Genomic DNA, 26,667 nt, shown 5'->3' with positions numbered 1-26,667 from the left:
GGACAGCATGCAGAAGTTATGAACAGCACCTTGCAGTATGCAAAAAAAAAAATTGAACTTCTTTGCCTCTGCAAAGCTGCCAGGCAAAGTGTTTTACACTATAAAAGGCTTAAAATTCAGAACAGTGCAGTGAACCACTGAAAGAAAAATCATAGGGTTAATGGTAAGAGATGGCGAGAAAACTGCAGTGGTTGCTAAAAAATGCGAATTAAAATCTCTGCTGAAATCATGATAGACGTGGGTAGGGCATGCTTTTTTAAAACCTAACTGTCCTTTTTGGGTAGGGGAGTGGTCATTGACAGCAGGCTCTTGCCTAATGTATGAACATCTTACTTTGGTTTAGGTCCCTTAGCCTGCCATAAGATGATAAGCAGCATATACTCTTAATGAATTTTTAAATCTCATTAGGTGGCATTGATAGACTAGACAAAACTCTAAATCCTTCTCATCAAAGCACACGCTGTCTGAAGTGAACTTTGTCGACCCCGTTAGTCGCCACTTTGATGCATGTCAAAACTAATGGGCGCCGCCGTGGTGGCTGAGTGGTTTTGGTGCTCGACTGTTGACCCCAAAAATACAGGTTCGATTCAAGCCATGATGGCCGCATTATGATAGAGATGAAATGCTAGAGGCCCAGGTAATGTGCGATGGCAGCACACTAAAAGAACCTGGGTTCAAGTTATCCAGAGTCCTTCTGTTAGGTGTCCCGCATAGCCTGCGCTGCTTTCTGATGTGAAACCCCATAAAACCAAGCAAAATTAATGGCTACATTATTTCTGAAAATATGTGTAAATTTATAATGACTTTCTAAACCTTAACAATTTTTCGTGCCTGTTTCCTTTCGAATTTCCCTCTTTTGTTCTTGCCCAAGCTGAGTAGCAAGTCAATGTTTTTAAATTCCAGCATAATCTTGTTATTTATTTCATTACAGAACTTTCTCTTTATAGCTTTCCTAGTTGTGTCAGCCGTATAGTATTTTGCACAAATATTTGAATCTCTGAGAGCTATGGCCTGGTTAATAAGTTCTGTATTCAACTACTCTGACATTATTTATTGCCCTATCTATGTAGAGTTCTTGTAACCTGCAGTGGTAAATATATTTAAAGGCAAACTTCTCTGTTATGTGCATAGATTGGGCAAGCTCATGTACATGCGACGCTCATAAGCTTGTATGTATTTGTTTCCATAACCTTCTGTATGAGGCACTGATTTCCTCGAATACTCTGCAAATCTTCACTGCAATTACTTTTGCCTAATATATTAAGATACTGATGTAGTTAAGTTTGGCTTGAGCGAAAATTACTGAGCTCAAATGAGTTCCTGGCAGCTTGTCTTTATCATTTTGAAGACATAAAACTACGCAGTTGGCAGGACACAGAAAAGATGCAGACAGGACGACCGTAGACAACTGATTTATTGAACAAAACGACCTTCCTTCAAGAGCTACCCATGCGCAACCAAACATAACGCCAAAAGCAAAAGCACCCTATATTATCAACCCAAAATGTCAAGTTCTTTCTGATACGGGTGAATTGATGCTTCGCTAACACTTTTTTCCGCATCGTATCTAGCAGTTTGCCAGGCTTCAAAAATCTTGCGTGCCTTCCCGTCCTTCGTGCAGCCTATAATCTTCGTTTGCTTGAAAAGCGGCGTACAGAATACTTTTTTCTTCTTGTCATTCATCTTACAAGACTGGCACTGCCTTGCTAAATGCTGCCGACCGTGCTGGCTCAAAGAGTTGTTGTGCTATTGAAGGCGTTTATTTATGCAGATCCCCGTCTGCCCTACATATACAGAACCACAGCTGAATGGGATCTCGTAGATAACTCCCTTCTTGCAGGCTACAAACTTAGGTCTGTGGTTGACTGCGCACCCTACTTTCCTTGGCAGGTTATTGTTTGTTAATCGGCATGAACGAGACAGTTTACATGCGGCGGGAAAGAACATGTTGACACCGAATTTCCCTCCCACCTTCTTCCAACCGTGCCAGGTCTTGTCTGCATCTTTTCTGTGTCCTGTCTCTTGCGTAGTTTGTCTTTAGAATGCCTTACCAACTAGCCTCTCATCACGCACTTCTAGTTGTCTTTATCAAGCAAAGTATTCGTAGGTTTCTGTATTTTGTTAGCTGGCAAATATAAAGCAAGGATGGCAGGGTTTTGTAATGTTCATGGGGCATTCTTGTAAAGTTCAGTGTGCATGTAATTTCTTTTCATGCAACATAAAAAGTCTTTCCTTAGCACTCATGTTTGAGACAAAATGCTGAGCACTTCACCTCTTTAAAAATGAAGTCCATTTTGCTGCTGCTCTAAATGATAGCTGGCTGCAGCTGTCGTGGCATAGCAAATTCCCTAGCTAATATTTACACCTATTCATGATGCTTCAAGCCAGTTGTATGTCATACAATCCTCTTGAAAGTGCAGAATCCATCAGTTTTGCCCGGGAGGTGTAGTACTAAAATGAAAGTAATACAAGCAACAGCTGATGATCTGCTAGGGCAAGAGGATTCCAAGAGTTTGAGAAGGACAGTAAAAGTCCGAGCCAGGTGGAGTTGAAAAATTTGACTAGTAGTGGACAGGGATCCTGCGGTTTGTGGAGGACACAGGCAAATTTGAGACTTATGGAAGAATTTTTTTACCAGCCAAAAAAAGACGCATACACAAGAGAGAACCACACAGGACAAGGGCTAGTAAAAACCGTAGTCCTCTGTGATTCTCTCTTGTGTATGCGTGTTCTTTGGCTGGTAAAAAAATTCCTCCGTAAGTCTTCAATTTGCCGGTGTCCTCCACAGACTGCAGGATGCCTGTTTGCTAGTAGTCAAATTTCACTACTCCACCTGGATTGGACTCCGACTGCCCTTCTCAAGCTCTTGGAATCCTGTTGCCCTAGCAGATCATCAGCTGACGGTTGTATTACTTTCGCTTCAGTGAAATTTGACAAGTAGCGGACAGGGATCCTAGAATTTGTGGAGTACAGAAGCAAACTGGAGACTTATAGAATTTTTTACCAGCCAAGGAAGACGCATACACAAGAGAGAACCACACAGAACTAGGGCTTTTACCTGCCCTTGTCTTGTCTTGTTCGGTCTTGTGTATTTGTCTTTGGCTGGTGAAAAATTCATTAGCATGCCATGCCATCAGGCCCACAATTCAGCCTTGTTTATGGAAGAGCCCGCAGTCTTCTTTAAGTTCACTATAAAGGGCTTGGGATGCAATGTATACGGCTCTTTGTTTTTCGGTAAAACCTGGTTTCTCCGAATTGTTGCACCCCGAAAAGATTTTTAAAAATCAGCTCAACTTCTGCGTGCAAATGTGCCTGAAAGGAAGTGTACTTCGCTGGTGCACAAAGGTCATGAACCGTTGGAGAGTAGTGGATGTCTCGTATTTCCTCTGAGGTATATTTTAAACAAATGCTGGTTATTGTAATTCATGTGTAATGCTTTTTGTTGTTCGTCGAGTTGTGTATAATTTTAGATTTGGAACTACATGTGCTGACTGGCATTTCATTGCAATAATTATGCCCATAATTAGTCAGCCTTGTTTGAAGGTAGGGATACGCATTCTGTATGGGTGCTTTGCAGTCAGAATGGTGGATGAATCTTCTTTGAGTTTTCTTCAATGGAACGAAGGCAACTGGAGTAGCTGTTCATGTGTGACTCAGACAATACTTCTCCGACAGGACCGGCAAGCTTCTGAGTATCTATGGCTCAATTATCGGAGCTGCAATTGCCCTCCGAGGCTGCCTGTGTTGACCTGTGCAAGGCTAGCGGCTCGGAGCTAACAAGCATTTGACACCATAGAACTATACACAGTCGTTCAGGGGCCATGAGGGAATAATTGTTAAGACGTATTGGTAAATGATGTTTGCTGTACAAAGCTAGTGTGAAATGAGACTAATTGTGCTTGCTGAAAATGCTGTTTTTTTAGTCTTTGGAACAATGCAATGCTTATCAAATATGTTACCTCTCACTGATTCCTCAATTTTTTTTTCAGTTGCAAGAGACCGAGAGTTGCGTGGAAGTCGAGCAAGCCACCAAGTTGCGTGCGATTTGGGCCAGAAACCATGAGCAGGCTGCGAATATTTCAAATCACCAGTGGTTACATTGACTCAATAAAGCAAGCTTTCACTGTAAGTACAGTGTTTTTGGCACTGCATTGCTTTGGGATGCATGCATTGAGCTGACTGCTAGCTCTGCAGCTACCCATGTGTATGCAGCAAAATTGCTTCAAGAACAATAATGGGGTACAGCAAACAAGACACAAGATGGACAAAAGGACAGACTACAGGACAACAAGACAGACTACAACAAGACAGACAACAGATACAACATGCCACAAACATGACAGACATCACAACAGACATCACAATGCGTCAGCATGCCGTCTGTTAATCTGTCAAAAAAAGAAATGATGTTCCTGAGGCGCGGCGTTGCTGCTGCGCATGTGTGAGTTCAGCTGTTTTGAGATGTCATATATTCATTGTTTTTCGAATAAACGGCAGTTGAAGACTAGCGTACGTCTGTCCTGTGTATTTCTGTCCTTGTCCCGTGTGTTCACTAAGCGCTAGCAAATATGAATCACAACAGACTACATACAGCACGACAGGACAGACTACAGCACAGCAGGACAGACTACAGCACAGCAGGACAGACTACAGCACAACAGGACAGACTACAGCACAACAGGACCGACTACAGCGCAACAGGACAGCAGACTACAGCACAACAAGACAGACAACAGAAGATAAGACATGCCCAAAACATGACAGACAACACAACAGAAATTTTCTGATGTAATGCTGTTGTGTTTTTTGACTGGGAACACATGGCCAGAATTGGCGCAGTTGGTGAGAAACTTTCAAATGGAGAGTCTTAGCATCACGAGGACAAGATCAGCCATTCTGACTAAAGTTGAATTGAAACCGGATAGCGGTCCCACGCAAAAAGTGGAGGTCGACAGGGAAGTCAGACAAAATCTTATGACCACCCCCCCCCCTGCCAAAAAACGTGCACCCAGAATATAACCTGAGGTGGTATATAATGACGCGGAGGGAGGTGGTGGTGGTTTTACGGTGGCAACGGTCGTCAGCGGCCGGGGCAATTCCTTGACAGCTGCCACAGGGCAAGATCTCACACTTAGCGGCCAGAATGCTAGGCCAGACAAAGTTGGATAGAAAAATTCCAATAATTTGTACTCCGGCGCACGGTGCCGTCCCCGGCAACAAGACGGCTCTGGAGCTGGCTCGAGATCTACCGCCGTGCCGCTACAAGGTCCCTCGATGACCGAGGGAGCGGAGAGCACATGCTAAAATATAGAGATCACGCAGCATTATAGGTTGGAGCGTAAACTGCTACCACCTCCAGACCCGAAATTAGACAACAGACAAGAAGTCACGTGGAGGCGACTGCAAAGTTATACGGAGCCCACCCGGTTATGGCTAGCCACTCGTTGCCAGATGCCAAGAGTGATGAATGTAATCTCTGTGGCGCGAGAGGGACCCTCGGCCCCATGATATGGCAATGCCCATACTCTCCCGGGGACGCACAATATCGACAGTAGAGACACCTGGTAGACCCTGCTACGGAGCTCCTACCCTGAGCTCCAGCTCCTGCTCGTCCACCTGCCTGAAGCGGCTGCTGGGACCCGAGACCTACCAACCTGCATTTGAGGCGGCGTCATCTGCCCCCTGACCTGCGTGTCGGGGCGTGGGTAGATCAGCTTATCCATTGTAGATTGAAGTTTATTCTCTCGCTCTCTCTCTCACGTAAATTTATTTCCGCATTTAGTCCTTGTAGTCCCTTCTTGCTGTCTCCGGCAGCTGCTTTCTCTTTCCTATCCTCTCCGGTACCTGCTCTTGGTGGCATCCCGGACACCTTGCTCAAGCAGCCGCCGTGTCTCTTCCGGCCGCACTGTTTGCATCGGCCGGCACACCCAAAATGGCGCGGTCGCAGGGAAGAGAAGTGGAGGTCCCCGCACGCCTCGCGACAATCCGCGCCGCTGCCGCCAGCCGTCGGTTGTGCGTGAAGGGGAGTACCAAGTGTTGCGGTATGAACCACGAACGAGGTGGTCCTGCATCTCCTCTCCCACTAAAAAAGGGAGTCGCTATGTGAAACTCAGGCTTTCAGCCTCCCGCGACGAAGGGAGGGAGAAAGAGGGGGTTGTAAATCATCGTCGAGGCAACTCAGAAACAATGAAAACAATACGTCGGAAACAAAGAGCGCAGGTGGTCCCGTTGTTATTTGAGACACAAGTGGGCTGTTTTGCAACCTGGGTAAGACGCTGATGACTTAGAAAAAAAAACATTCAGGAATTCTATGGTCTCGAATGAAGCAAAAGAGAAGAAAAGAAAAATTGCCTATCAATGATCCCCAAGGGGTCGTAATTAATGCGGAGCCCTCGAAAACGTAACCCTATTTTCCTTTCTTCTCTCATTTCCTCCTTTACCCCTTCCCTCACAGCGCAGCACGGGTCTCCATCGAGATACGTGACGCAGTTACTGCTCCATTTCCTTTCCTGCTAACTAATGTTCAGTTTTTCAAAATTGTCCATTGGCATACCATCAGTAACAGGCGATGAGTCAGAACAGTTCTAAACCTGTAAAGCTGCAAAAGCAGACGAAAACCCACACTGATGGGAGTGGGCGCGCGCCAGTACTTTCACTCTGTTGTTTAATCGTAGGTAGTGTTCTTTCAATAGCACCCTTTTTTTCCCGCGCACTCAGAGCCAAAGCAGACTTCTTCCGACGTACGTCCCCAGCGCAAGTGTGAACGCCTTCGTAGCAGAAACATTCGGACACTGAAATAGGTTACGCAGCACAAGCTGAGGCCTCTGTAATTATGAGAGGAAAGGCACGAGAGAAACGCGTGAAGACGAGAGTGGAACGCGTGTTAAACGCTTGCAGGTCACGTACACGACACGTGGTGAGGCTAAGAATGGCGTTTCTATCCACGACGTCACTGCAGCCCCAGTCTCTTAGTCACTTCGTTTATGTGGGGGGGGGGGGATGTACACCTTTGCGGATCGTACTAGGCACGCGCCGCGTAACACCCGTTCATTTTCAACTGGCGAAGCTTGACAAAATTTGTTGACTGTTATGCCGCTTCGTCGAAAAGTATCTAACGGTCTTGTGTACCAGGCGCAGACTACATTGCCGCATTTGCTTGCAATTAACTCAAAAGCAGTGACTAAGGGCAGTGACGTTCCCGCACTTATCACGCACTTGCATAACCAGTTCACAATGGCAGCTGCGTATCGTTGCAGAATCGATGAAAAAAAACCATTCGGTTAGATTTCGGTAGTCGTGAAATAATACCAAATTAAGTAATCGGGAGCAGTATTTCGCAATTCGACTCTGTTCGTACCTTAACAACTTCAAAGTAACTTAGACATAGTTACATAAAAAAATTGGCTGTGGCTTAACTAATTTAAACCTGGAGTGATGCGATATCTAGAGCTGGGTGAGTGTAACTCGCTCAGTCGAGTTGCAAAGCCAGTCTTTCGCCGCTCCGTTTCTTTGGGCGTTCCTTCCATGGAGGAAAGAAAACTAGGAGAGAGCGCGCTCAGCCTCTGCAAGCTCTCTCCTCTGACGCCGCTGCCGAGGGCCCTTTTGCGCACTGACTCTTGGGGAATAGGCCCCCCCCCCCCCCCACAGTTATCAGACTGCCAACCAGCGGTGCTTTTTAGTGAACGTCCGTGCTCTGATGTAGCGCAGAAGCGCAGCGCCTGTGTTGCAGCTTTGGCGGAATGCGTACCGAGCTCGAGGTTGTCTGAAGGCTCCGCGTCTCAACACTTCTGTTGATAACACTCTGCCAGTTTTTGGGTGCACTGTAGAGGGCACAGTGGCTTCCAGAGCGCTCACGGCGGACGGACGTGTTTAACGAGCGCTCCGGCGCGCTGCGCAAGATTCTATTTCTCGGGCAGGCGGACTTCGGCCCGCCCATGGGCCCGCCGTTCTCTGCTATTTCCGAGGTACAAGTCGCGCCGAATACGCTCGCGCCCATACGCGGTTCCGACGTGAAATGTAGCAGTCAAGTATTTCTCTCTCTCGCTGTCGAGAGAAAGTGCCGGCGGCTTTACGTCTGCCCGTGCGTGGGGTCTCCCGGCCACTGCGCACAATCACTTACAAAAAGAAGTAAACTGTATGTATACATAACCGCGCGCACCTAGCGTCCTGTCTCGGGCTAATCGTGCGCGCAGCACACTGCACTAGCGGCCGGGGTGGGGCGCCCGGCCGCGTATACCGTCCGAGGTAGCACCCACGGAGCGTTCGTGTCACGCGTGCACTACCTGGCGAAGAGCAAGCGGGAAGTCAAGCCCGCCTGCTCGATGAACGCACAGAGGCTCACGATTGTTCTGTCACGGGTACGCGTACTGCCGCGCGGCCACAGGAGCGCTTCGAGACTGTCCGGGATGATTCCCAGCGCCCTGTAGGCCGCGAGCATCTCGCGACGCGGCACTGCAGAAGCGGCACAGCGAAGGAGCATGCGCTCCAATGTCTCCACTGCGCCGCAGTCAGCGCACGCGTCGCTCGGGGATGGTGGCCGCTGCGGCGAGCGGGCAGTTTGTGCTCACCACGGAGCCGTCAGTGAACATAAGCAAATGTTCGCGCAGTTGCTCGTAGAGCGACAGAGCGAAACCGAAACCGAAATCCGGCTAAGAGCTACCGCTGCCTTGTCACGTCAGGGCCTATTTCCCATGATGCTTTCCATTATATTTTTTATGACTAGGCTTCACGATTGTGACGTCATGCTCCCTCCTAGTTTTTTCTTCCTCCATGGTTCCTTCTTTATCTTCGTACCTGGGCGCGGATTCGCTCTCTCCTTCTCTCCCCTTTACCACTCCTCCCCCACTCAATTTCACCGCATTGCCGGGCCGCCGGAATCTGCTCCGCAACGCGTGACCAGTCTCGGCGCCGCCATCGTGAAGGCTGGAAATGCTAGCGTAATGCATGCGCGCGGTGCGCACTCCAGCTGAGGGCTGTGACGTCACTCCGCACATGCGCACATCAGACGAGGCGGGCGGCGTCTGCTCCACAGTCGGCGCAGTGGCGCATACTAGCGAGGGCTATGATGTCACTCTGCGCATGGGCACTGCTGGCAGAGTGGTGCAAACTTTGCCCTTGAATGATGCTCGGCCTAACTGGTGTAGGGAAAAGGGTATGTGACACCACTTCACATACAACAACAACAAACTAGCTATGGTGTATTTTTACAAGCTCCTCCTGTGTCATTCAGTTCAAACCGTTTTGACATTAAAGTGGTTACTTAAGCTTCACTTTAATGGCATGTGGCGAACTAATGCTAATGCGCATATATGCAGAATTCGCCATACTCTACTTAACAATCATAGACCCCTGAGTACTCACATATCACTCCTGGCGCTGCGGAGTACAGCGGTTAAGCGATGTGCAACTGCCCTACGATGGCAGGTCCTGCCACCGGAGGGACTTGTGGGATCCACGTTCCTCTTTCGAGCAACCTCTCGGCACCAATCATTAATTTAACGGCCACATGCCATGGTGGGTGGTTTGCTCACAATCTGGTGGGCAGGTTCTTATGACGCCGCATGGTCATAGTACCTAGCTGGCCCGCCTGTCTCCTAAGTTGCTTCTCTGGAACTTTTTCGGGAATTTTTAGCCCCCTGTCAACGACGCCGACAGCGCAGCCCTTTTCGCGACAAGAGCTCACTTACGGTATCGCGTCACACTTTGAGTTTTTCTGTAGCACAGTGCGCGTGATGAGGCCTCACTGCCAAAGCGCCTACTGAAGATTCAGTAGTTAAAGGTGCGATCAGGAACCGCTATTTCGAACCGGTCGCAAATTATCTACCGGGAGACGAATGTCCACAAGGTGGGCTAGGAGTGTGTTCCCATCTCCCCAGGTACTGGCAAGCACTTGTGCAAGAAAACATTTATTTTTACTCATTGTGTGGCAGTGATGTTAAGCGAACAGAAAAATAATGGGACCGCCTGCACTTAAATCACTACACCGAAACATTGACCGCAGACAGCTTGAGCTGAGGCACATAAATAAGTACTAAACCTCTGCACTAATCACGTAGTACACCGTCGGCTACTCCATAATAATTTTTAGACAGTCAATAGACAGCATGAAGGCAGTCTATGGAGTATGTAGTGATATTTCGATAAGGAAAGCGAGCTGGAGATATGAACAAATCACAGTTTCCGACTTGAGAACGCCACTTCACACAAGCGCAGCTTATTAGCAACATTGCAAACAGCGGCAGCAACAAGCCAAACTAGGGCTGATAGCCTTGAAAATCATGCTTTTTTTTGCGAACACACCAGAAATTTTAAAAATATTGCCAGGTATCATAGTAGTGTTTGTTCGTTCACGCTGAAGGCTGCAGGAAAGGGCTGTTATCATTTTTGTTCGTGGCGCGAGAAGCGACGAGTCTAATCTCGATTGATCGCCGCCATGAAATGCTGCATCTAGGTTTTTCCAGATTACTGCAGATGATCTTGTCCTGCTATCTGGAAATTTCCTTGAGGGGCTTTAAATTGAGCGATGCCATGAGCGGCGGATATTCGTAATTCGACGACTGACGAGCAAGTTTGTTGCTTACGCCGCCGCCGAGTGATCCAGTGCTTTTGCGGGCGCAAGACAGCCCAAATAAACAGCTTCGTTTACAAGACTTCTTGGTGTCTTCCTGAACGCTGGACTGCCGTCACTACAACGTGATAAATTATGCGACTTCTGTTGCGGTACCACAAGGCAATGCTTTTGCTTCGGCGCAGCAGGTCATGTAGTCGGTGGCCACGATGGTCCACTTGTTACCTGACGATGAAGTCGGAAAAGGGGCCGAGGAGGTCCATCCCTATTTGCTGGAAGGGCTTAGTTGGAGGTGGTATGGGGTTCAGGAGTCCGGCTGGTCTAATCGGAGGCGTTTTGCGTCGCTGACACTCCCGGCACGTTTTCACGTAATGGGAAACGTCGGCAGCTAGCCGCGGCCAATAGTACTTCTCCTGGATGCGGTGCAACGTGCGAGCAATGCCTAGATGGCCCGCAGTCGGCTCATCATGACATGCCTGCATAATGCCCCGCCGCGGTGGCTCAGTGGTTACGGCGCTCGGCTGCTGACCCGAAAGACGCGGGTTCGATCCCGGCCGCGGCGGCTGAATTTCGATGAAGGCGAAATTCTAGAGGCCCGTGTACTGTGCGATGTCAGTGCACGTTAAAGAACCCCAGGTGGTCGAAATTTCCGGAGCCCTTCACTACGGCGTCCCTCTAGCCTGAGTTGCTTTGGGACGTTAAACCCCAATAAACCAAAACCATGCCTGCATAATTTCTTGCCTGAGATTTTGGGGCACGACAAGAAGATGCACTGTCCTGTTGGGCGCAAAGTTCTTCTTCAGGAGGACATTATTCTTTGCAGCACGCAATGTTTGAGTGTGTAGTTGCGCGCACCTTTTGAACATTAGTGTCACGCATGTTTTTAATTCGCCTGGAAGCGCGCACTAGTTCTCCCGAAGTGTTTAAAAATATGCTCTTGTGTGTTGGCATGTTCATTTTGTGGCGGCAGCGTGGAGTGGCATCCTTAAATGGGCGTCCGCAAAGAACAATGTTCCCAATGTTGCAGCGCCTCCGCATGCGCCTCTTTGAACAAGCATGCGTGGACGCTCTGTCAATGAGCGAGGCTGAGTTCTTGCGGAAATGGTCGACATACTTTATCGTCCTGCGCGGCGGTCGAGTATCGGCTTTCTTACTGCATTACTGACGTGCTCAGTGCTGCGTCACTGCGCATGTGCTTGACTCATCAGAGCATTAAGTTATTCCGTTTTGTTTTGTATTTTCTATGTCAACACAGAACAAAATAAACTTCTCTTTCTACGCCGCCGCCGAGTGATTCAGTTCTTTTGCGGGCGCAAGTCAGCCCGAAGAAAGCTTCGTTTGCAAGGTTTGTTGCTGTTTTCCAGACTGCTGGATTGCCGTCACTACAACGTGACATCTGGTGGAGGTGCTGGGTAGCCTTTCATGTTCCGGACACCGCCTACAGGTAGTGACGCCAGCCCTCTGAGTCATCTACCGCAGGACCTGAGTCCAGCCCACCGCGCAAGCCGACGCCTGCAAGGGGAACTGCCAGTTACTCCTGAATCGAGGACTGGGCATCGCAAGGGGAGTCGCCCAAATCCGGAATGGCCAAGCCCAAGTGCTGCTAACGAACTTCACCGAAGAATACCGGCATCTAAACAAAGGTAGGACGATTGCTTTTCTCGATGAGCTGGCAGACATCAAAGACATATTTGCCTTACCCGACCAACCAGTAGAACCATCTGATCAAGGCTATCAACCCACGTTTGATATCAACCCATCATTAACCCGGGCCAGACAAGACCAAATACGCAGTCTTCTTCAAAGGTAACACGACAGCTTCTCATCAGCATCGAATGCGCGACGAACCGGATTTGCCAAGCACCGCATTGTCACAGACGAACACGCCCGACCACTGCGACAGAGCCCCTACCGCGTATCGCCGCTAGAACGCCAAGCTATCCGCAAGCAAGTTGAGGAAATGCTTCGTAACGATGTCATCCAGCCATCGAGGAGCCCCTGGGCAGAACCAGTCGTCCTTGTGAAAAAGAAAGACGGCACCTTCGCTTTTGCGTCGATTACCGGCGCCTGAACCGCATTACGAAGAAGGATGTCTACCCCCTCCTCCGCATCGACGACACATTGGATCGGCTGTGTAACGCTAAGTACTTCCCATCGATGGACCTGAAGAGCGGCTACTGGCAAATTGAAGTCGACGAAAGAGATCGCTAGAAGACTGCGTTCATCACACGAGACGCACTCTTCGAGTTCAAGGTGATGCCATTCGGCCTCTGCTCTGCCCCAGTGACGTTCCAGCGTGTAATGGATACGGTGCTCGCAGGCTTGAAGTGGCAAATTTGCCTAGTCTACTTAGGTGACGTTGTTGTCTTCTCCTGAAGCTTCGAAGAACACCTCAGAAGGCTTCGGGTAGTGTTGGAAACAATCAACTCTACAGGTATAATACTGAAACCAGAGAAGTGCCACTTCGCCTACGAGGAGCTGCTATTCCTTGGTCACGTCGTAAGCAAGGATGGAGTTCGCCCAGACCATCAGAAGACGGCTGCGATCGCAGAGTTTCCACAGCCTAATGACAAGAAAGCTATACGCAGATTCCTTGGATTGTGCGTTTATTACCTACGATTCGTCAAGAACTTTTCGCGCATCGCTGAACCTTTGACCCAAATTACCAAAGCTGACGTGCCTTTTAAATGGGAAACGCCGCAAGAAGAAGCTTTCCAAGAGCTGAAGCGCCGCTTACAGTCCCCTCCTCTGCTCGGACACTTTGATGAAAACGCCGAAACCGAAATTTATACAGATGCAAGCATTGTGGGCTTAGGAGCGGTCCTCGTTCAGAAAAATGTTGAACAGGAGAAAGTTATCGCGTGCAGAGGGCAAAACACATGCCTAGAACAACCAAATGTCTGTTTTGCCGCTCCCAAAGCCGCTGCACCCAAGAAGGCAAAAAATGATGATGAAAATCTATGAGGTTAAGTGCACATGTTAACATCCAGACCATTTTTAACCAAATATTATCGCTAGTTCTTGCGTGCTGAGCCCGAAACACGCTCAGAACGTGTTCTAGACATGCGTTTTGCCCTCTGTACGCTAACCGTTCACTGTCGAAAGCCGAAGTCAAGTATTCGACGACCGATAAAGAATGTCTCGCCCATTATTTGGGCCACGTCGAAATTTCGACCCTACCTGTACGGACAGCCATTCAAAGCTGTGAGCGATCACCATGCTCTATGCTGGCTTGCTAACTTGAAAGATCCCTATGGCTCCTTGCTCGTTGGAGCCTGCGCCTTCAAGAATTCGGCATAACTGTAGTCTACATATCTGGCCGCAAGCATCCCGATGCAGACTGCTTATCGCGAGCCCCCGTAGACGCAGCATCGGAAGAGGAAGACGATGACGCTTTCTTAAGACCGATAAGCGCCAGCAGTTTCGCGCAGCAGCAGCGCTTGGATCCCGAGTTCAACAGCCTAGTTGATTATTTGAAAGGCAAGACCGCATCGCCTCCCCGAGGGTTCAAGCGCCAACAGTCGTCCTTCGTCTTTCAGAATAATCTCCTCCTGAAGAACTTTGCGCCCAACAGGACAGTGCATCTTCTTGTCGTGCCCCAAAATCTCAGGCAAGAAATTATGCAGGAGTTTCATGATGAGCCGACTGCAGGGCATCTAGGCATTGCTCGCGCGTTGCACCGCATCCAGGAGAAGTACTATTGGCCGCGGCTAGCTGCCAACGTTTCCCATTACGTGAAAACGTGCCGTGAGTGTCAGCGACGCAAAACGCCTCCGATTAGACCAGCCGGACTCCTGAACCCCATACCACCTCCAACTAAGCCCTTCCAGCAAATAGGGATGGACCTCCTCGGCCCCTTTTCCGACTTCATCGTCAGGTAACAAGTGGATCATCGTGGCCACCGACTACATGACCTGCTGCGCCAAAGCAAAAGCACTGCCTAGTGGTACCGCAACAGAAGTCGCATAATTTATCACGTTGTAGTGACGGCAGTCCAGCGTTCAGGAAGACGCCAAGAAGTCTTGTAAACGAAGCTGTTTATTTGGGGTGACTTGCGCCAGCAAAAGAACTGGATCACTCGGCGGCGGCGTAGAAAGAGAAGTTTATTTTCAACTAATGTCAACAAAAATGCAAAGCAAAACTGCTGAACTCAATGCTCTGATCAGTCAAGCACATGCGCAGTGACGCAGCACTGAGCACGTCAGTAAGGCAGTAAGAAAGCCGACACTCGACCGCCGCGCAGGACGATAAAGTATGTCGACCATTTGCGCAAGAACTCAGCCTCACTCATTGTCAGTGCGTCCACGCATGCTTGCTCAAAGAGGCGCGTGCGGAGGCGCTGCAACATTGGAAACATTGCTCTTTGCGGACGCCCATTCAAGGAAGCCGCTCCACGCTGCCGCCACAAAACGAACATGCCGACACACAAGAGCATATTTGTAAACAGTTCGCGTGAACTAGAGCGCGCTTCGAGGCGGATTACGAACATTCGTGACACTAGCACCCAAAAGGTGCGCGCCACTACACAGTCGAACATTGCGTGCCGCAATGTTTCTAAGAGACCGCATTGCGGGCATCGGGCGGAGGGCGCCACGCCCCACGCCGCAAGGCGGTCTCTTGTGGGCAGGACCCGCCAGCCTCGCAGCCAGCCGAAGTTCCTGACATCTGCAGGAAGCGCAGCTGAGGTCAGTTGGCGCCAGCGTGCCCCTCTCGTTTTCTGGAGTTGTTCGCGTGTCAGCTCAGCTACCGTTAGTGCTTCACACATCCTGGAGGGCGGGGTTTCATCAACATCCAGATCGGGCACGCTGGCAGACAACGACGCCAGTGTGCGACGCACGTTAACGAAAAATGCCGGCGGCGGCTCGGCTGTAGGGCCAACCACGTGTTGTGTAAAAAACACGTTACGCGCTGTACCCAGAAAGTAAGCAACAAACGTGCTCGTCAGTCGTCGAACTACGAATGCCCGCCGCTCGCGGCATCGCTCAATTTAAAGCCAGTAAGGAAACTTCCAGATAGCAGGACAAGGTCATCTACAGTAATCTGGAAAAACCTAGATGCAGCCTTTCATGGCTGCGATCAATCGAGATTAGACTGGTCGCTTCTCGCGTCACGAACAAAAATGATAACAGCCCTTTCCTGCAGCCTTGAGCCTGAACGAACAAACACTACAATGATACGTGGCATTACCCCCTTCCAAAGAAGCATAGTCTCGATGCTTTAATATGAAAATAAACACGGAGAATAAAAACTTCGAGTCCTTTAGCGTTCATAATATGGCTTGAGGCGTGCGACATCAACGACTTCCGGGCGTGGGCGGCGTCGCTGAGATGCTGTCGTGCCGTCGGGGAGGACTTCATAGTCGAGGTCACCGATGCGACGGAGAACCCTGTACGGGCCAAAGTTGCGTCGAAGTAACTTTTCGCTCAATCCACGGCGGCGAATTGGCGTCCATATCCAAACCCGATCACCTGGCTTGTAATGCGTGTCTCGTCGGCGCAGATTGTAGCGTCGGGCGTCGGTGTGCTGCTGGTCTTGAATGCGAAGCCGCGCTAGTCTTCGGGCTTCCTCGGTGCGATGAAGGTAGGCGGCGACGTCGAGGTTGTCTTCTTCGGAAACGTGCGGGAGCATTGCGTCGAGTGTTGTCATGGGCTTCCTGCCGTATACCAGCTGGAATCGGATAAACCTGGTTGTCTCCTGGACGGCAGTGTTATAGGCGAAACTCACGTAGGGCAGAATGGAGTCCCACGTCTTGTGTTCGGCGTCGATGTACATGGAGAGCATGTCTCCGACGGTTTTGTTCAGACGCTCTGTGAGTCCGTTGGTTTGCGGATGATAGGCAGTTGTCCTCCGATGGCTTATCTGACTGTAGTGTAAGATGGCTTGTGTCAGCTTCGCTGTAAACGCCGTTCCTCTGTCTGTGATGAGCACTTCGGGGGCGCCGTGTCACGCGCTACGCATGGGACCTGCAAAACAACGAATAACTGCGCACGCAAGGAGAAAAAATTAAGTTCGGTATATTGCCGCTGACGCGCCAGGCTCGGGTCGACCTGGCTATGTACATAACCTTTGTAAATAGAACCTGTAACAGTATGGTGCAGGTGCTAGGTACATCACCACGGACCCCTGTCGAAACCCCTGCAGCCTAAGAATTGCCGGATTGCCACCGTTGCCCGTGCAATTGACCGAAGAAGCCGCCGCAGGTCCGACCGGAGTAGCAGCGCCCGCTTGCAGCACTACCGTGAGCCGCACACTTTTTCCGGGAAGGCTGGCGAAGATGTGGATGATTGGAGCACCAATTACCCGCGGGTGAGCAAATACAACCGTTGGGATGCCACTCTGCAGCTGGCCAATGTCGTTTTCTTTCTGGATGGTGCCGCTTTAATTGGTTCGAAAACCATGAAACCTCTTTAACGAGTTGGGACCGCTTCATGGAAGAGCTCCACAGCTGCTTCGGGGATACCGCTGTGAAACGAAAACCCGCTGAGCAGTCTTTGCTTCAGAGAGCGCAAGTGCCTGGAGAGACGTGCACGACGTACATAGAAGAGGTATTGAAGCTGTACAAAGTCGTTAATCCCACTATGTCCGACGAAGATCATCTCCTCAAGGGTATCGCAGAGGACGTCTACAGTTTTCTTATTAGTAAAGAAAATTTACACTCCCCCACGGATATCATCAGGGACTGCCGCACCATTGAAGCTCTTAAGCTCCGGCGAATTCCTCCCAAGTTCGGCCGCCTGCCTGAAGTCACCACCGTCGCCAGCGTGGACTTCCACGAGCCTGTGAAGATGTGACTCTTCCTGACGTCATTCTTGAAATCACCCGTGACGAACTCTCCCGACATCAAAATCTTTTGCGCCGCAGTGACGTTTCGTGTCAGAGCTGTTCTCTGCCGGCAGCTCCGGCCTACCGCTCCTCCCCTTCGAGTTTGTCCAGCCAGGCTGCTACCAGTGCCACTTGCATCGATTACAGCGACGCTCCCCGGATCACTCGCCCCAACCCCAGGGCGGCAGTTCGTCCGCAACGCCACCGGCGGCAGCCGGAGTACGATGGCCACTTCGACACTGGATACGAGAAGTGTTATTTCGAGTGTCTCCACGACCCACCAGTTTGTTACCGATGTGGTTTGATCGGTCATATCTCCAGATTCTGCTGTCGCCGGGCCCTGTTTTCCCGCTCCCAGCCTAACGGTCGCGCCCCCATCCCAATTCCAATACGCCTGTTCATGACCGTGTTTTACGTCATGTCAGCGCCCATCCAGCTACGCGCCACTACGGAACGATTCTCCTGCCTCTGACCGAAGCCGCACTCTACCTCCACACCGCTCTCGCCGCTCGCCTTCTCCCCAACGTCGTTCCCCATCGTCACCGGGAAACTAACGTTCGCGGCCGATAGTGGTGCGGTCGCCCGGTCATCGATATTGCCAATTCCTCAGCCAATTGTTATGTTAAGGAACCGCATCTAAGTTTTAGTGAACGGTATTTGTGTCACGGCCCTAGTGGACGCTGGTGCCACAGTGTGGGTAATGATTTCAGCTTTCAAAAACCGCCTGGGTCGTAAAATTACGTTCGCTTGGGATAGTACTGTCATATTACGTGGTGTAGGGGGAGAATCATTGGTTCCGATTGGTATTTGTTTTGTAAATGTAGTGATCGCTGGCCACGTGTTCCGAACTGAATTCACGGTGCTTCCTCGTTCTACGCACGACATCATCCTAAGTATTGAATTTTTACAGCAGTGCGGCGCTAGCCTCGACTTCCGCAGTGACGGCATAACATTAAGTCCTGGCCTTCGGTCACCTCGCATAGAAGACTCACCGGTGGTTGCCAAAGTGTTTTCTGTTTCCGCGGGTACCTTCGTTCCAGCGATGTCTGCCATATTCGTTCCCGTTTTGTCCTCTAGCGCTGTTTCTGATGCCTTCGATGCTGTGGTGGAACCTGCTTCCCTCAACTGCGCAAAGAAAAGTGTGCTGGTACTACCCCGCAGCCTCGTCCGCGTGACCAAGAGCCATGCCTCTCTTTGGACTGTCAATCATTCCAAAGAACCTGCTGTGTTGCCATGTGGTTTAAAACTTGCCGGCTTTGAAGACCGTTTTTCTGTACCAGTTGCCATGGTCACTCACAACGTGTGTCGTCCAAGTAGACGCCGCCATCTGAGCGACTCTCATTTCCTAGCTATGGTAGAGAAAGGGTATGGTAGATGGTCCTTGGCGATCACAAAATGAACAAGGGAGGGGAACCTCAGGTTGCTTGAGCCAACGTTTCGATAAGGGGACTTGTCTTCGTCTGGGCAAAGCGTTCATCATTAGCAGAGATTAAATAGGGCCTTCGCTCCGAGGAGGAAGGGCCCGGGGTGGGGAAGGAAAGAGGTGTGAGAGGGGATGCGTGTCAGGAAGGGTGGGAGGTGAATCTTGGTTCGTTAAGCTGCAATACTGAAAAAACTTATACCCGGGGGGTGTGTAATGAACAAAGGCTTTGAAGGGGCTGCGACGGTGGGGAGGCGCTTGGTGGAACTGTAAGACTCAGATAAGGAGATTAGTCAGCGTGGTACAAGGCAAACAAAATAGGCTGGCACTAGAAGGAGAAAGAAAGGGGGGGGGCGCATTTCCAACGAAGGACAAGGCAGGGGTGGGGGAGAATGGCTCGGGTTCAGAGAAAGCCAAAAAGTGGGGGCGGAGGGGGTAAGAGAAGAATGTCATGGTTTCCGAGAACTGATAGTAGGGGATTAGGAGAGAAAAAAAAAGGTGAACAAAGGGAGAGGGTGAGAAGGCCGGAAATGTGGTTTAAGTTATGACGTGGGTCTAGGTTCTAGGAAATGGTCTGACCACGTGGAAGACATCAGTTAGTTTAAAATTATGCTAACCCTGGAATGCACCTGAGAGATTCCAGGTTTCCTCTGGACATGTTAATCCCTGTTGGTTGCAGTGTTTTAAATTTGTGGATTATTAATGCTTCTCTGTATTTTCTGTCCCTAGTCGATTTGAAGCCTGACTGAAGAATGAACAATTTGAGTTCGTCGAATTTGTGATGGCGTTGATTAAAATGGGTCGACACTGCCTTCTGTTCATTCCGTGTTGTGTCAGCCCGGTGCCCGTTTAATCTGGCACTCATTGTTTGCCCGGTTTCTCCGATATATTGTTTCTGGCAGAAGGAGCACTGGAGCATATAGATAATATTGGAAGATGTGCAGTCAAAACTGGTCTTTATATCGAAACTGAAATCGCTTGCCGTACTTTTAACCGTAGTGTCCCTTTGTAAATGTTTGCATGTGTTGGATCTAGGTCGAGAGCATGAAGTTACTGTCGGTGGTGGTTTCTTACCGACCCTAGCATGCACCAGGGTGTCCTTCAGGTTTGTGTTGCGTCTGTATGTTACCCTTGGTGCGTCGGGAAATATTTTCTTGAGACGGTCGTTGCTAGTTAAAATGGGGTGGTATTTCCGCAGGATATTGTTTATGTTTGGAAGCGCGTTTGAGTATTTCGTTATAAGTGCAGGAGGTCGTTGACTGTTACCTTTTGTTCGTTTTTTAAGAACTACATCTCGTTTAAAAGTGGTTGCTTGTTGGAACGCATTATTAAGGATTGTCTGTGGATGGTTTCTGGTGATTAGTGTGTTTTTTAGCGAGTGGAGGTGTTTCAGGTAGTCGTGGTCGTCGCTATATATTCTTCTTAGTCTTGTTCCCTGTCCTACGAATATACCTTGTTTGCAGTGTCTTGGATGATCGCTAGTGAAATCTAAGTGTTGTTGTCGGTCAGTAGGCTTCCTGTAAAGTGTGGTTTTGAGCTTGCTTTTTTCTAAATGGACAGTGGTGTGAAGGAAATTGACTTGCGTTTTCGAGGCGTTGAAGGTGAATTTAATGCTGGAGTGGCATGAATTGAAATGTGTGACGAATGCCTTCAGGGTCTCAGTCCCATGCTCCCATATCATGAAAATGTCGTCTATGTAACGCAGGTACATAAGTGGTTTTTTAGAAATGAATTTAGAAGTTGAGATTCTAGTAGCCGCATAAAAATGTTCGCGTAGGTGGTTGCGAAGGGAGTGCCCATGCTTGTTCCAAATACTTGAAGGTAGTAAGAAGAATCGAATTCAAAGTAGTTGAGTGTTAGTACCAATTCAAGCAGCGTGAGGTACACTTCAGTTTCGTGCGGGTGAGGACTTTGAGTTAGAAATTTGGAGAGTGCGTCGATACCTTCAATAATCGGAATAATTGTGTACAAAGCGGCGACCTCAAGTGTGACAAGTATGCTATCTGCTGGGATAATGGAAGCGTCATTCAGAGACTCTATTATGCGGAGAAAGTGCGGTGTATCCTCGACAAAGGAAGGGAGGTGGGTGGGAATATGAACAAGATAGTTGTTCAGGAAAATTGATAAGTTCTCTGTGGGCGTGTTATTATTTGAAACGATAGGTCTGCCGGGGATATCTGCGATAAACAAGTCTTCTGCGGAAACCTTATGGATTTTGGGAAGTAGGTAAAAGCGTCCTGCCTGTTTGTTTACCGGATTTAAAAAGTGGTAGTCGGACTACGTGATTAGTTCCCTTGATAATAAGTTTGCCAGTTTGTTCAGAATCAATTTGCAGAACTCTGAAGTGGGATCTGAATCTAATTTCCTATAATGACAAGGGTTGTTGAGTTGCCTAAAAGCTTCTTTTTTTATTTTTCGGCCGGCAGGATAACTATGCTACCTCCTTTGTCTGCAGGCTTAATGACTATATCGGTTGTAGAAGCTAAGTGGTTCAGAGTAGCCTGTTCCGTTGGGGTAACGTTTCTGTGTTTTCGAACTTGCTTTGTTTGGCCTATAATTTCTTTCGACACAGATTTAATGTACAAGTCTAATTCGGGACTCTGCTGCGCTTCCGGCGTCCATGTGCTTTCGGCTTTGAGAGGAATGGGATTAAGGCTGGTTACTTCAGTAGGGAGAGCACGTGTTGACCACGAGTTACAGGAAAGAGCTAGGTTAGTAATCGGGGTGTTCGTTTTTTCGGCAAAGAATTCCTTAATTCGCAATCTTCGCGCAAATTCTGTGAGATCTCTGTGAAGTTCATACTCGTTAAAATTATTGTTAGTTGGACAAAATGTAAGGCCATGCTTCAGAATTCGTTTGTCGCTATCACTTAGGGATTTCGAAATATCGATAATGTTGCTGTCAGTGTCCTGCGGCGAAAAAGGCGTATCTTTTGTATGTATCGAGATTGGCGGGCGGTTGTTAAACTGTCCAAATATATTCGTATCTAGCGAAAATTTATATCGAATTTGTTTTCGCTGTTGTTTATCGTGCAGCTTGCGTTCCTTTCTGGTTACAAAATCTGCTAGTGCCTGGCTTTCGTCCGAATTTAGTTCTATCTTACTAAGTTGATCATCGAGGGAATTTAACTGCTCTTGACAATGTTCTTTTAAAATAGCTATGAATGAAAGGGATGCGTCATTTGAAACCTTTTCCCATCGAGCGAGGAGTGCAGGCCTGAGCGCACCGAGGGAGCACCTAACATTAACTCGAAGTCCTTTGGGTATTGTCCTGTGCTGCGAGTAGGATTTGTAAGTGTGTAGGTGGAATCGGTAGTTAGTTTGTTTAGTGGCTAGTTTTCTGGCGACCAGGAAAATTCGTCTTTTGGGTTCGGGGCGACTGGTGCTGCCAGATGTACGTCATCTGTGCTTGCGCCGAGTGGACCTCTTGAAGGATGTTGTGTGTTTAGGGGACTTCTGTTTGGGGGTGGTATCGGTGTCGAGGTCCACGTCGGTGATAATCTGGGTGCTAGTGTGCGTCATTAATCGCTTAGGTGTCTGTGTGAAGTGGTGACTTTGTTGTTTAGTGGTTACTTTCGGTGGGATTCCTACGTGCTGTTCCGCTGGTGTGGGATCCACGGTTACCGTCTGTGTGCCAGCGTCGCGAGTCTCTGGAGTGAACTGCGTGGAGGTGTCCTGGGTCCTAGCGGGGGGAGGCTGTGGTCGTTCCTGGGTGTTGTCGCTTTTGTGGGTGGTCTGTTGTTGAGTGTTGGCCAGAGTGGGAGAAGGACCGTCTCAAGAAAATAGTTGCCGACGCACCAAGGGTAACATACAGACGCAACACAAACCTGAAGGACATCCTGGTGCATGCTAGGCTCGGTAACAAACAATCACCGACAGTAACTTCATGCTCTCGACCTAGATTCAAGACATGCAAACATTTACAAAGGGACACTACAGTTAAAAGTACGGCAAGCGATTTCAGTTTCGATATAAAGACCAGTTTTGACTGCACATCTTCCAATATTATCTACATGCTCCAGTGCTCCTTCTGCCAGAAACAGTATATCGCAGAAACCGGGCAAACAATGAGTGCCAGATTAAACGGGCACCGGGCTGACACAACATGGAATGAACAGAAGGCAGTGTCGACCCATTTTAATCAACGCCATCACAAATTCGACGAACTCAAATTGTTCATTCTTCAGTCAGGCTTCAAATCGACTAGGGACAGAAAATACAGAGAAGCATTCCTAATCCACAAATTTAAATCACTGCAACCAACAGGGATTAACATGTCCAGAGGAAACCTGGAATCTCTCAGGTACATTCCAGGGTTAGCATAACTTTAAATTGACAGATGTCTTGCACGTGGTCAGACCATTTCCTAGAACCTAGACCCATGTCATACCTTCCACCACATTTCCGGCCTTCTCACCCTCTCCCTTTGCTCACCTTTTTTTTCTCTCCTAATCCCCTACTATCAGTTCTCGGAAACCATGACATTCCTGTGACCCCCTCCGCCGCCACTTTTTGGCTTTCTCTGAACCCGAGCCATTCTCCCCCACCCTTGCCTTGTCCTTCGTTGGAAATGTGCCCCCCCCCCCCCCCCCCCCGTTCTTTCTCCTTCCAGTGCCAGCCTATTTTGTTTGCCTTGTACCACGCTGACTAATCCCCATATCTGAGTCTTACAGGTCCACCAAGCGCCTCCCCTCCGTCGCAGCCACTTCAAAGCCTTTGTTCATTACACACCCCCCGGGTATAAGTTTTTTCAGTATTGCAGCTTAACGAACCAAGATTCACCTCCCACCCCTTCCTGACTCGCATCCCCTCTCACACCTCTTTCCTTCCCCACCCCGGGGCCTTCCTCCTCGGAGCGAAGGCCATATTTAATCCCTGCCAATGATGAACGCTTTGCCCAGACGAAGACAAGTCCTCTTGTCGAAACGTTGGCTCAAGCAACCTGAGGTTTTCCCCTCCCTTGTTCATTTTGTGATTTCCTAGCTATGGTCAACAAATCCCTGCCCACTCACGACTGCCAGTTACTAGTGGCCGTTTTTATGAAGCATGCGGACGTGTTTGACTTCGGTCGCGACCAACCACCGCCGATTCCATCTTCCCGTACCATCACATGATCATTACTGGATCTGCACAACCGATTCGACAGAAGCCATACCGCGTCTCGCCTTCCGAATGAGAGATGATCGATGAACAAGTCCGTGACATATTACAGCGCGGCATTATTCAGGAATCTTCAAGCCCGTGGGCTGTTCCAGTGATCCTAGTCAAAAAGAAAGATGGCACATGGCGATTTTGTGTCGACTATCGCCGGCTTAACACTGTCACAAAGAAGGATGTTTACCCGCTCCCACGCGTTGATGATGCCATTGACTGCCTCCACTCAGCCTCCTACTTTTCCTCGGTGGATCTATGGTCCGTATACTGGCAGATCCGGATGCACCCGAAAGACAAAGAGAAAAAAACTTTCGTGACGCCTGGCGGGTTGTATGAATTTAATGTTATGCCATTCGGCCTTTGCAATGCTCCTGCCACTTTTGAACGATTTATGGATACGCTTTTACGTGGCCTGAAGTGGCAAGTTTTGCATGTGTTATCTGGACGATGTTGTTATTTTTGGAGGGACCTTCGCCGAACATAACAGACGCTTAGCCGTTGTCCTAGACTACATAGAGAGAACGCGTCTCGTGCTGAACTCCAAGAAATGTCGTTTCGGTGAATGCCAATTTACTGTGCTTGGTCATCTAGTTGACACGGATGGCGTCAGGCTCGACCCGCAGAAGGTTAAAGCTGTAAGCAGTGTTTAACAGCCCAAATCAGTGAAAGAGCTCAGCAGTTTCTTAGGGCTTTGCTCATATTTTCGGCGTTTCGTTCCCAAATTTTTTCTAATTTAGCCTACCCGCTCCAAAGTTTCCTGCAGAAAGACACTGCTTTCCACTGGACTCCCGAATGCGACTCCGAGTTTCGCCAGCTCAAGTTTCTCCTTATCTCGCGGCTAATATTGCGTCCTTTCTGCCCGACAGCATCCACTGAGCTCCACACTGACACCAGCGGCATCAGCGTGGGTGCTGTGCTTTTAGAACGCCGTGAGGGCAGTTAATCCGTTGTCGCTTATGCAAGTGGCGCCCTAAGCAAGTCGGAACGCAATTACACTGCAACAGAGCAAGAGTGTATCACCGTTGCTTTCGGCGTACAACGGTTTCGTTCGTACATTTATGGACGTGCTTTTACAGTTCTTACCCACCATCATTCTGTGCGCTGGCTTGTGAATCTACGCGACCCCCGCGGTCGCTTGGCCCGCTGGGCATTACGCCTGCAAGGGTTCAACTTAAAGTCTCTTACAAAAGTGGCCGTCTAAATGCCGACGCAGATTGCCTCTCGCGGCTACCGCTCACGGCTACTACTTCCGATGATGAAAAGTTTGAGTACTATCTCACTGCCGTTTCACAAGAGTTTCCGGATCTTGGCACTTTCCAGGCCGAACAACGGAAGGATCAGCACTTGGTGCCGCTTTTTGCTGAGGCCCGTGACCCGGCATAAGCAAGTCCTTTCTGCATTCGTGATTTATTTAGTCTATAGAACTAATTGCTCGTCAGGAAGTGCGCGCGTTCCAGCTACTCTGTATTCCTCTGTTCTACTCGCAATGCACGATGACCTCACGGTTGGGCACTTGGAGTTTGCCAGGTCCCTCAACCGCATCAATGAACGTTTTTAGTGCACAAAAATGCATCACATGGTTCAACGCTACATGGCCACCTGCGAGCAGTGTAAGCGGTTCAAGCTTCCCACAACTTCTCCGCCTGTACGCCTGCATCCTGTGCGACCTCCAAGCACACCATACGAACAAGTTGGTCTCGTTCTTCTCGGTCCGTTTCCCCGCTTCTCCAACGGTAACCGCTGGGTCATCGTGTGCGTTGATAATCTCACATGTTACTGTGAAACCTCCGCCCGAATATGCGCCACGGCTGCTGAAGTCTTGCTCTTTCTTCCTCATGCTGCCATCCTCCGGCATGGACCTCCTCGAGTTGTTATCAGCTCCACCTACGCTGAGAGAAAGAACCCTTGTACCAATAAAGTTTTTCATTCATTCATTAAGTAACAGTGGTTGCCAGTTTACGGCAGACGTTGTGGTAGAGCTTCTGCGTCTTTGTTCATGCCATTTTCGCCACTCGACGCCGTACCACTCCCAGACGAACGGACTGGTTGAACGTACCAAACGGACACTTACGAACATGCTTGCCATGTATGTCGATTCCCGCCATAAGGGCTGGGACGCCGTGCTTCCCTTCATTACATATGCCTATAACACGTCGAGGCATGAAATAACTGGCTACAACCCGTTCTTCCTTCTTTATGCCCGTCCGCCTCGAAGCTGCCTCGACAGAATTTTTCCTTTTTCACTCGACACGGAGCATTCTAATGCAAACACTCTATGTCGCGCTGAACAAGCCCGTAGGATTGCACGGATACGCACCTTGGCATCGCAGGATCGCTCTAAGCAGCGTTGTGACCGCCGGCGCAAGGATGTCTGCTACCTGCCCGGTAACGTTGTATGGTTGTGGACGCCTCTACGCTAGCGTGGTTTATCACAAAAGCTGCTGTCCCACTACACAGGCCTGTTCATTGTTCTTGCTCTCCTCAATGACCTGAACTATGCGGTCTCTCCAGAATCTACGCCTGGACGCCGCTCAAGGGAAACCCAAGTCGTGCATATCGCTCGGGTAAAGCCCTTCCATTCTCGGGACCAAGATTGATTGACTGGCCCAGAGGGCTTCGTGTGCGAAAGGGGAAATGTCACGAGCCACGCATGGACCCTGCGGAACAACGAAGTGCGCCAGCTGGAAGGAAACGAGGAAGTTTGG

The sequence above is a fragment of the Amblyomma mixtum genome, chromosome 2 (assembly GCF_055824585.1).
Source record: "Amblyomma mixtum isolate Tamu chromosome 2, ASM5582458v1, whole genome shotgun sequence".
Taxonomy (NCBI): domain Eukaryota; kingdom Metazoa; phylum Arthropoda; class Arachnida; order Ixodida; family Ixodidae; genus Amblyomma; species Amblyomma mixtum.
The sequence above is the reverse complement of the archived record's forward strand: the minus strand, read 5'-3'. Positions refer to the sequence as shown.